Here is a 12445-nt window from a genome sequence, read left to right as displayed (position 1 = left end):
TTACTCCATAAGTAAGATAGAAAAGTTATCTAGGCTACTGACCTGGGGTCCCAGGGAGAAGTTCATTGTAGTCCTTCCTCCAGGGAACAGGAAAAAAATGGAAGGGACCCAGCTACCTTGGGGTGGGGTTAACAATCCTCTTGAGCCTGCCTATGAACTCCCTAACAAGGCAGCCCTGAAATGTGGCAACACCAACTCCTCTGAGAGGTAGCAGGAAAAACATTGAATGATTTGACATAATTTCCAGGCACCTCTTGAGAAATAAGGAATACCTCAATATGATTTGGAAAATACTAACAAAATGATACACTTACAAGTCAGAACAGGGGCAAAAGGTAGAAATACACTTTTACTTTAAGCAAAACAGGTCTGACATATACAAATATGTACTTACAAAGAGATCAGCTAGGTATGTGTGGCAAAACCTTACAACGCTGTATAAATGTGAGACATTAGGCAGCAATTCTTTACTTTTCCTCAGTGAATTTAAAATATGACTCAATTAGAATCTACCACCAAAATGATTTAGGCACTATTTGGAAACATTTCTACTACTTAAAATAAGGTGCACTTATATTTCATAGAGACATGTACACTTATTTTACATAAAAACACAAAAATCTAAAGTTCAACAAGCCTCCCCGCTTGTATTTGTTGGATGTTATTTGTTTAACAGAGCTTCTGCTCTGCTGGGACTCCCTTGGGAAGGGTTTTAACTGACATGGATCTTAAAGCACTTTGCTCAATGGAGTTTAAAACTTTCGGCAATATGATGTGCTTAATCAGACAGAACTTAAGCTTAATATACTCAAAAAAAACCCCATTTCTTTTTCTGGGAATCCAGATACTCCTTTTTAAAAAACCTAATTCTCCCTAATTAATCTACAGAATTAAATATCTTTGTTTCATGGAAAGAACATTGAATTTGGAGTCAGGGCACCTGAATTCAAGTCCTGGACCTACTGACAAATTACCTGTGTGACTTTGGGTAACTCTGTTCCCTTCCCTGCATCTCCCTTTTCCTTTTCTGTAATATGAGGAGAGTGTGTTAGATGTTGTCTGAATTTCCAGCCAGTTCTACTTCCCTCTGAACTCACAGGACTTGCCTCATTTGTCAAGAGCTTCAGCCTTCAGTCATGAAGAAACCAATACTTAGAAAGTGCTTAGAAAGTCAATCAGAAAAAGCGCTTCCAAGAATTCTAACAAATTCAAAAGACCTATTTCCTATGTTTGAAAACTCTGGTTTATGGAATAATTGCACAGTTTTTGGAATAGCAAGATGGGTGGTTATAAAGAAAGGTACAAAATTAAGTCCACAAAATAAAAAAACCAATCATCTGTGACACAGACTATCGTTATTTTAAAAAGACCAGTGGGCCACCACTCTTGGCTCATAGAGATTACTTAGTAATCAGGGTAAAATATGAGGTCAAATGACCATCTTTTATCTAGGGTCCAGTTTTCTACAAGACTATAAAAACAAGATACTGGCATATGTGATTTTTTTTTAAATTAAAAAAGATTCAGCATTTCTTTTCTGCTGCATGTCCACTTCTCAGTCTCAGATGACCCCAGTGATTTTTATTGTTTGAAATAAAATCATTACATTTCAACACAATTGTGTGCTATAAATTTAAGTTTTCAAAATTAGACAAACCAACCTGAAAGATACTACAAAGCTTAAGAGCAGCTTGGATGTTTAATCGTTTAATCAGTCAGCAAGTAGAATGTCCTCTTCTAAACTGGATGCCCACAAAGCTTTCTTTGTCCACCTTGTGTGGCACTGTGGGGAAGCCTGCCCTGTTCCCAAATCAGGGGCTTACTTAAGGCAGGAAGTTCAAAAGAGACTGCCTCTCTCAAGATCAGCTACTAAATTCAATGAGTGGAAGAAATTAAAAGGGATTGCGACTGTCAGACATGAAAGATAAGAATTCTAACAAAAGGAATATAATTTAATTTCGTAATTAGGGAACTCCTGGTTTACTGGTCACTGTTACCAAGGGTGGCCTTTAATAGCCTTTCCTGAGATCACAGGCTGTGGTTTTCTATGGCCCTGGCAGGGATCTTAGAGATGACTAATGAAGCTAATGAGAAGTCAACAAAATATAACTAATATTTCTCTCTTAAACCTTGCTCTCAGGAATACAAGATAAAATGAACCACAGCTATAGGTAGTTCTAAGCCCTGGGACTGTGTTAAGGTTTGATAAACTGGAACAGTGAATAAAAAACCTGCCTCTGAGTCAGAGAAGTCTAGAATCAATGGATCAATCCATAAGCATTTATTAAGTATTCACTTCATTTTAAGTATTGCTCCTGATGGTTACATAAACACAATGAATAAAACAATCTTTACTTGCAAGGAGTTTACACTGTAGGGGATGAGACAACAAGTACATATGTGAGCACATACAGAATGTGCAGAGAATACAGACCACAAATATAGGAAAGTTCAATCAATACCAGGTAGACTGGGGGAATCATGAAAGGCTGATTCAGGTGGAAGATGGTATTTGAACTGTTTCTTGGAGAAAAAAGAGGATTCTATGTTAAACCGTAAGGGCAAGAATGGGGAACTCTAACCATACTGGTGTGCCTATAGGTAAACCTGAATATTCATGCCTACAAATCATATATAGAAATCAAGTTTCACATAATCCTAATTTAAGAAGAAATTATGGCCAATATTTGAATATAGAGACTCACAAAAAATTTTGTATTAAAAAATCGGGATTGCAACAAAGTAAATAACTGAAATTATAAAGAACTTTCAAACAAGTCCATTTTAATAGACAATTACTATTTAGTAATTTAAGATGTATTTTGACAGAGCTTTCATACTTGTAAAAAAAAAAAAAACACCTAACAAAGAACTCCTTACTTTTGTATATTCTTGCATGGCATGTGCTACTCTCACTTGTGGTCACTAGTTCTCCATGTTTATCATCATAAAATAGCAACTACTTCCTCCCAGAAGTACGGTGGATTCAACACTTAAATCAAGTGAGCTATTTTCTGCATAGACCTGGTGTTATGAAGGTCCCAGTTTAATTCTGGGAGTTATTATATCTTCCTTAGCTCTAGACTTCACCCAGAAATTTGGGAGAAATCTCAGCTGGGTAGACTCATTTACTGGCATCAAATCATGTTCTACATATACAAGCACACTGACAACAATATATGGATAGGCAGAGTGATACAGAGGAGAGAGCTTTAGGGTCAGGATACCTGGGTTCAGATAGGCTCAAGACTAGCTGTGTGACACTGCGCAAGTTGCCTGACTTCTCTGTATCAGTTTCTTCATTAATAACTTGTGGATGACAATCCTTGTACTACCAAGGTTACAGTGCTATTGTGAAGAAAATTTTATAAACTTTAATGCACTAAATGAGATTGTTTGCAGCATCTAGGTCCTTCCTCCCACCACAAAAATCCCTGAAAGTTATCCCAGGTTCAGGGTACATTGTGGATCAAACGTCTATTCAAAACCATATAGTTCATGAGCCCCAACTAATGTGTTTCTTTTATCAGCCAATCCAAGGGTACATTAACTCAAAGCAAAAAACATTCCTCTGCTCTTGATTTTCTGTCCCCCACAGCCTTCTAACCCTGAAAGCTTCCTCTGACCCTATATATAGTCTTCTCCTCTGGTGAATTCTTCCTGGAATTTCAAGGTTTCAGAATTCTCAAGGATGGTGAACAGAGAAGTCCTGGAGAAGGAAATGACATACCACTCCAGTATCTTTGCCAAGGAAAACAAAAAAGTGGTCACGAAGAATCAGACATGACTGAAAATGACTGAACACACACGTTCCCAGGCCAGCCATGCTCACTCCTTCACTCCTTTCCCAGAATTCCCTACCACCCCTGCCCAATCTCCATATCTTCATATAGGTACTTACTCTTCCCCTTCTAGCTCCCTCCTCCCACCCATGGTCACCAGCTGTTTTCTTTTCTGTGTCTTCCTTTATTAACATGTAAGTTCCCTATATTTCTACCACTTAGAACAGTGCTTAGCATATAGTAAGTACTTGTTGACTTAAGGCAGCCTAACAAATAAGTGAAAAGAAAAAGTCCTGTCCCACCCCAGCTAAAGATAACCCACGCAAGAAGGGGCAGATGCAACAAACATGTATGGTCCTCTGTTTTGCTAAGGAATACTACCTTTAATCTACCTTTCCTCTTATTGTCTCCCTTTCCCTTCCATTTTCCTGTCTAGTGAAATGTATTTCTGTACCCTGCTGTGTGTGTATTCCTCCTTTGACCAGTTCAGATGAGAGTGAGGTTTAAGTGTGAGGGGCTCCCCTCATTCTATCCTTATTTTTATAGATGACTACTTGCATATCTGATTATGTAAAATAATTTTCTCTATCCTTTCTCTCTTTTCTCCCACTAATGTATTCTCTTCCTCTCCCTTTAACATTCTTCTTTTAAGATCATCAAAACATAACAGAACTATTCCCCAGGTACAACGTCTAACAGATTCTGTGATCCCCGATGATGATAGGGTTCTGAGGGGACATATGAATCATGTCCTCACATTAGAATGTAAACAATGTGTCCTCATTAAAGTCTCTTAGAATTGTACATGTTTACTTTTTTTTATGTTTCTCTTAACTGCTGTGTTTGAACTTCAGAGATTCTATGCATTTCTGGTCTTTTTATCAGAAATATTTGTTAATGTTCATTAAAGATCCTTTTTCGTCCCCTTGTAGGATTATACTATATTCACTTTTGCTGAGTAAGTTATTCTTGGCTCTAAGCTGATATCTTTTGCCTTTTAGAATATCACATTCCAAGTTTTCTACTCCTTTATACTGGTGGCTGCTAAATTGTGTGTGATACTGATTGGGACTCTTTGGTACTTGAATTCTTTCTTTCTGGCTGCTTGCAATATTTTTTCTTTGATCTGGAAACTTTGGATTTTGGATAAAATGATCCTGGAAAGTTTTCATTTTAGGGGTTCTTTCAGGTAGTGAACAGAAGATTTTTTCTACTCTGACTTTTTCCTCTAGTAAGAAATCTAGGTAGTTAAAAAAAATGATTTCTTGAAATGTGATATCTGTTTGGTCCCCTTTTTGTTTTGTCATGGAGTTCAGGTAGTCCAATAATTCTTAAATTCTATTTCCTTGATCTGTTTTCTAGGTCTATAGGTCTATTTGGTTTTGGGGTTGTTTTTTTTTTTTGGTCCTTCGATTTCGTTTTAATATTTCTTGTCCTCTCATTAAGTCATTGACTTCTATTTAGTCCATCCCAATTTTCAGGGAATTTGTTGCTCAAGCAAAATTTTGTGCCTCTTGTGAAAAGCTGTTAATTCCCTTTCCCATTCATTTCATAGTTCTCATTTCTTTTGTAGTTTTTTCCCTCTAGTACTCTCTTTCATGTGTAAAAGCATTTTAAACTCTGTTTAAAAAACCTTTTGCTTCATCTCTTCCAGGAACTCTAGTTGAAGCTGTGCCAAGGCTATGTTTTTCTTTATGTTTGTAGATGCTACGGAGTCATCCTCTTCTGGGTTTGTGTCTTGAGCATCCTTATCATTATAATAGCTTTTTATGATGAAATTCTTTTTTGTTTGCTCATTCTTCCATCCTACCACCTAACTTTAGTTGGACTTTATGTTAGGGCCAGGCTCTGTGCACTTCTAGAGGGAATGTCTGGGCTTGTATTGTTGCTACTTTCGTGGGAGTACTGAGTGCTATGTTATTGAGTGTTGAGTGCTGGGTTCTCAGGGATAGCTGAGCTCCCCAAGGGGTCTGATTCAGAGAAGTCTACCACTTCTCCCCTAGTCTGAGCTACGCAAGATCTTGACCTGGGTTTGAGTTGGAGGAACACTCCTATGGGCTGGTTGGAGTTCCAGTAGATTGCTACCAGACTCAGCCACTGTCAGATACCTGGAAAGCTCTGTTGGTTTAGGTAACAGAACTGTAAGCTTCCTTTGGTCTGGGATACTTACCCTGGTTGTTTCTCTGATGGTTTCAGACTGGGCTAAAAGTTGCGTCTGGGGGTCTAAGCCATATAACTGCTGCTTGTTCCTGGACTTGCTTTGAGTTCAGCCTATAGTCCACAACTACCCTTCACCCTTGAATGCACCAGGGTTGCCAGTTTGCACCAGTTCCTGTACTTTGCACAAGTTTAGACCCCTCTATGCTGGATTCAGGACCTCTTCTTTCCCTAGTGCATTGCCTCTCCTTGTGCTCTGACTCCGTATGGTCATTCTTCCCAAGACCTCATCTCTGGTGTCTGTAGACCTTTCTGTCTCCCCATGTTGACCTGGGTTTTAAAAATGATGCTCTGTGATTTTCTTCCTTGCATTCCCCAATCATGATTTGATGTATTTTCTAGATCGTTCAGAGGGATATGTGTGTGTGTGTGTGTGTGTGTGTGTGTGTGTGTGTGTGTGAGAGCTTTGCTTCTTTCTGCTACTCTATCACCTTGGCTCCACCTTGGAAGTTAAGGTACATGTATGGTTGAAGAATGTACAATGAGGTGGGAAAAAGACCTGGCCCATAAGTGCCAGAACACTTTTCTTCCTCTGTTTCTCCCCCACCAACCTGCTGATATTCTTTCATGAAATGATTGACTGTAAACCGATCACTCCAAAGGTATCCATTGCTAAACTGTTCCCTACTGGTCTTCTACTACTATGTGGACTCCTCCCTTATAGTGGGAGATCTGTTCAGCAATTTGTGGTTCAAGTTAATTCAATTTTTTTGTCATATAGACTCCTATATAGAGTGCAAGGGTGAGAAACCTGCGGTCTCAAAGCCATACCTGTCCTAGTCAGTTAGTTCAAAGGCCCTTAGGCACTCAAGTCAGTCTTTCTGATGGTATTTCCCTTTCTTTCTGTTATTTTCAGTACAAACTCTTACCTCAGTTATGGTCCAAACATTCTTTTAACTCCTATAAAACTCCTGATCTCTTTGGATCTTTGGATCCCTTCAAATCATTAGAAGGGCACTACTTGGCAAAAATATAAAGGATCTACGTTGAAAAAAGTCTTTCCAATCTCCATCATATTCTTGGTGAAGTCCCCCTCCTCAACTCAAATCACTGTATTTGCTTCCCATATATTTTTATTATCACATGAAAAGGAGGGTTTATGTTAATAAAGATAATAAGAGAAAAAAACCACAAAATTTAATACAAAATTAATTATGCTACAGCCAATTCCCACAGAACTCTAGAATTCATATTTGTCAGTAATCCTGCCATAAAGTACAGTATGGCATGGTAGACAACTGATCACAGAATAAGGAAGGCTTGGACTCAAGTGTACCTTCTGAAACACACACTGGCTGTGAGACCCTGGGCAATCACTGAACCTCTTGGTGCTTATATCCTTCAGGACTCTAGGCTGCTGCATAGAGGAAGTTTCCTCATCCAGGAGTACCTTATACCAATTGAATCCCAAGTCCAGTCCCCATCTTTATTTATGCTGTGGCAAGCTGGTGATAACCTCCAGACTAGTGTCTGTTGCCCTTCTCTGCTTTGGCATGTAACTTAACATGATTTGTACATGCAGTAGATGCTTTTCTAGTCAAAAAGCTTTCATTGAATAGAAATGAATTGCTCATATACCTTGGTTTGCCTTATTTCAGTGCCCTCCCTCATCTGTGTGTGATCAACATCTGTATCCAGTAATGGGATGCTGCCATTGTTTGTTAATTTTTAAAGCTCTAACTATCTGTAAAAATATAGGCTTTAATTTTTAAAATTATCTTGCTTATGTCATATCTATTTCCAGTTTCTTTATCCACTTAACTTCTGAGGTCCCTAGATACCACAGGCTCTTCAGATCTTACAGCTCTTCCACAAGGATGGAAGCCAAAAAAGTTTCTAACATGATTTAGAAAGAAGAAAAGAGACCCTATCAGAAATTTTTTTTTAAAATATCATTTATTTTGAAGTATCTCTGGCTAAAAACACATACACAAAGGTTTCAACAGCTAGTGAGGCCAATGGCAAATTAAGATTCTAAAATAGGATTCTCTAGGCACTAAGACTTTGGAGGACTCTCCTCATAGTTTTTTTGTATCATACTAAAATACTATCATAATAAATTTTTTTTAAAATTATATCATGCTAAAATTAAATATGTTTACTTTATTTAAAACCTACTGATTTAGTATAAAATAAGTCATAACACTTCTTGATTTTTATTTCTAAAATATAAACTTATAAAGTTGTAAAAGAAAAAATAGATGAACATAAAATTACAAAATGACCACAAACTGAATGAAACTAACAAAACAGAATCAAGGAATAAAAAAACTAACAATTATTAAATGGATTAAAAGCACGGACAAACAATGTACCTTCTCTCAAAATATATTCAGTGGAACTATAATTTTATCAAGATGAGTAGTCCCTTCACTGACCAGACTGTAATCAATCCTTGCCTTTGAATCTTGGGAGATTTTCATGTTTTCCACAAACTGTTCATAGATTTTCTAAATAATAAGAGAATAATAATTTCATGAATTACAAAAGCTAAAAAAATAAAGAAGAGAAAAGAAAAAGAAAGAAAATGTAAAATTATTCTGATAGCCCACTAGACAGTAAATATCATAATGGCTCAATTTATGTCATCAAATGGTGGCTGGTGCATGTATAAAATTCCATAAAAATCATAATTTATTTGCATCTAGGAGCTGTCTATATTTTTTGTGAAAATTTCAAGTAGGGAAAAGTCTTTTCCTTCTTCTCTTTTGGAACAACAACAACAAAATTCACACCAAAACCTTCTGGAGGCGCTGGGTTAGAGAACTTAAGAGAATCGTAGCTTTAGATCTGGAAGGGACATGAGAAGCATTCTGGTACAACTTTTCACCCTTCCCATAAGGAACTTAGGCACTGAGAAGTGACACTGATAAGTAACACAGAGGGAACTTGAATCTACATCTTCAGACTCCAAATTCAGCACTTTTTCTGCAGTATTGTACTGGCAGTGAAGATTAACCCTAGAGGGAGCAGCTTCAGTCAGTGATGGAACTCAAAACCAGATGACAAGGGACTGAGAAACGAATGTCAAGTGAGGAAGTGAAGCAGAGGCAACAAACATGGAGAACTTTTCTTACAAGCCTGGCTGAGAAAAGGAAAACAGATATCCGGGCTGATGAGGGAAAATGATGAGTCAAGTGAAGCGTCAGGTTGAATGCAAGGTCTTCTGCTAAGAGTAAGGGAAGAGAGTAGTTTGGGGGCCTTTAGGAGAGATGAGAAGACTTCGGATAAGTCATTGTGTGTATTTAGAGGTAGGGGGAGAATGATGATAGAGTCACAGAATCATAGATTTAGAATTTCCATAGATTTAGGGACTTCAGAAGCCATCTAGTCAAATTATTAATCTCACAGATAAGGAAACATCCTCAGAGACAATAACTTGCCAAAATTACACAAGCAGAAAGAGTGACATAAGTCCAAAGCCATTGCCATTTACACCAAAGGATTTCCATGTAGCAGTGAGAACCCAGTTGAGATTCAATAACAAATTTCTAGTAGACCCATTGGCACAGACATGTGATTTCCTACAGTTGCATACACCAGCGCTTAAGTAGGCTAGAAAAAGCAGATGGAAGTAATCTCAGTTTGCAGATTGGCAAGGCATATGTGGCAACAGTAGAGCATTGCAGATTATAACAAGATCTAGAACAAAGGTTTGACCACCATCATTTCCCCCTTCCAATTCTCGTTGGTTCCCTCTTACTTCTAGGATAAAATGCAATTCCTCTGCATAGTATTTAAAGTCTCCCACACCTTCATTTCCAGCCCTACCATATATTACCCCCCTTTCCCCCTCAACTAGTCCTGCCAAGCTGGCTTTCTCCCTGTTCCTCACATATGATGCTCCTCGTCTTGTCACTGGCTGCCTCTCTTCATCTTTACCTCCCAGCATCCTTGATCACCTTCACACTCTAGCTCAAGCATCATCTACTCCATCAAGCCTTTCCTTATTCCCAAAGTTGTGCCTTTCCCTCTGGAAATTACCAGGTATCTATTCTGTGTATTCTGGATCATGTACCAGTCTCTCTCTATAGAAGGTGAACTCCTTAATGGACCAGGCTCTTATACCTTAGTCTTTGTGTCTCTGGTGCCTTAGTACAGTACCTGGAACAGAAGAAGTACTTGATACATACTCACTGATTAATTATGACTGTTCTGTGTATAACAGGAGAAATAATAAATATTACAGTAGCCAAGGAAGCTGATGAACTAGGAAACCAAGACATTTAAGAGGACCAATTGCCTCCAGAAGTCCCCAACATATGAGGGTGGAAAGGACTATCAGTAAGTAACTATCTGAAAAAGTAGGGATTTATGACCTGAACACCCAGTAATTAACAAAGGTAATCAAAGTAACTTACATTTATGTGAGTGTTAAGGTTTGCAGGGTGTTTTACATATGTGAGCTCATTTGATCCATACAACCACCCAATGACATTGTTGGTTTTCTTATCTTCCTTTATATTAAAGGAGAATGACGCTCTGAAAAAGCAAGTTATTTGCTTAAGGGCATCCAGCTAGTAGGTTTCTGAGACAGGATTCAAACCCAGATTTTCTTGATTTCAGGTCCAGTGGTTTAGCTAACTTCTCTGGACATACTGATATAGGCAGATGGAATGAATCTTGATGGAGGAGGGCTGACTGAATTTGGAAGTAGAAATCATGAGCAAGGAGTATGCCTCCTGGACCCTACCACCCCTGCCGGCTATAGCATGTCAAATCTTACTTTTCCTTGGGGGACCTGAGAAAGTCATTTACATTCCATAATTCTCCTCTCACTTGCTTCTAAACCTTCTGCAATCTGGTTTCCAACATCATTCTTTGAATGAGACTCCTCTTTCCAAAGTTACCAATGATCTCTTAATTGCCAAATTTAATAGCTTTTTCTCAATCCTCATCCTTTTAGTCACTTTTTGGCTGCATTTGATACAACTGATGACCTTTTTTTCCCCCTAGATACTCTCTCCTCTATAGGTTTTCATGACTGCTTTCTCTTCCACTTCTCCTCTCATCTGTTCAACCACTGCTTCCCAGTCTATTTTGCTGGTTCTTTTCTACATTATACCCACAAAACTTTGGACGTCATCCAGGGCGCTATCCTGGGTCAGTTTTTTAACTTTGTGCTATCTTAGTTGAAGATCTCATCACGAATTCATTTATCACCTCTATGCAGATGATTTCTAGATGTATATATCCAGTTCTAACTTCTCTTCTAAGCTCTAATGTCAAATCTCCAACTGCCTCCTGGACATCTCAAACTGTCCAGAGCCACCTGAAACTCAACATATTCAAAGCAGAACTCATTTTCTGTTTCCTGAAACTCTCCTCCCATTCATACTTCCCTATTATTGTTCAAGGCACCATTGCCCTTCAAGTCACCTAGGTTCACAAACTTGTTATTATCAATTCCTCCCTCTCAGTCACCCCATATATGCAATCTATTCCAAATATTCTTTCTGTTCTAAAGATTTCTTATATACAACCATTTCTCTCCTTTCATTGTCATAATCCTTGTTGAGGCCCTTATCATCTCTATTTTTTCTCCCAGTTACCTGTCTCTCTCCTAATTTTATATATTTCCATATATATAGCAGAACACAAAAAAGACTGTATATGATAAAATGAATTTCTATTCCATAGTGTTTTCTTTTTTGAAAAGTATATAATAAATTCTCCTTGTTACTTTCAAAACTATCCTGTTTGTGCATTTATTTTTAATTTAAAGAAATTAAATAATTTTTAATTTAAAAATCTATTTTCATTCCCTCCCACCTATTCCCACAACCCATCAGAGAAAACATCAAAATAAAATGAAACCCTTGTAACCAATATGCATAGTCAAGCAAAACTCATTCTTGCACTGGTTATGTCCCAAAAATATACATCTCACAATTTACATTCTCAGTATGTTTCATTATGGGTCCTCTGGAATTGTGGTTAATTATTGCACTTATCGGAGTTCTTATGTCTTTAAAAGTTGTTGTCCTTACAATGCTATTATTTTAACAAAGTTGTTGGCATAGTACAAATTGTTCTGGACCTGTCTGCTCATTTCACTCTGCATTAATTCATATAAGTTTTCCCAGGTTTCTCTACTTCCTCTATCTTCTTATCCCCATCTTTCCTTATTTTCCTATTGAATTTTATGTTTTTTCAATCCTCCATCACTATTAGTAATTCATAATTTCTTACAGCAGAATAGTTAATATTTGTATACCATAATTTGGTCAGTCATCCCCAACTGCTGGGAATTCCCTTACTTTCCATCCCTTTGTCAACAGAAAAAAAGCTGCTATTAATATTTTTGTATCTATGGTTATTATTCCTCTTTCTTTGAACTCTTTAGGGCATAGGCCAGTAGTGGCGTTACTAAATTAAGGGCTATGCACAGTTTAGTAACTTCTGGGGCATATTTACAAATTGCTTTTCAGGATGGCCGGACCAAC

General features: G+C 37.7%; 1 protein-coding gene across 2 annotated transcripts in view; it reads right to left on the bottom strand.

Moving 5' to 3' along the window:
• ABCA3 (ATP binding cassette subfamily A member 3) overlaps positions 1 to 12445 on the bottom strand; it is a 111059-nt gene that overhangs the window by 80463 nt on the left and 18151 nt on the right. The window contains exon 1 of one of the 2 annotated variants that reach the window (XM_072599393.1): positions 43 to 113. The exons of the other annotated variant lie outside the window; for it this stretch is intronic. The gene's annotated coding sequence lies outside the window, so the exon portion shown is untranslated. Of the gene's footprint in view, positions 1 to 42; positions 114 to 12445 lie in introns of those variants that run through there. 2 annotated transcript variants of the gene reach the window in all.

Source organism: Notamacropus eugenii, chromosome 1 (assembly GCF_028372415.1).
Source record: "Notamacropus eugenii isolate mMacEug1 chromosome 1, mMacEug1.pri_v2, whole genome shotgun sequence".
NCBI classification, from domain to species: Eukaryota; Metazoa; Chordata; class Mammalia; order Diprotodontia; family Macropodidae; genus Notamacropus; species Notamacropus eugenii.
Note: the sequence above shows the minus strand (reverse complement) of the source record. Positions and strands in the feature narration are given on the sequence as shown.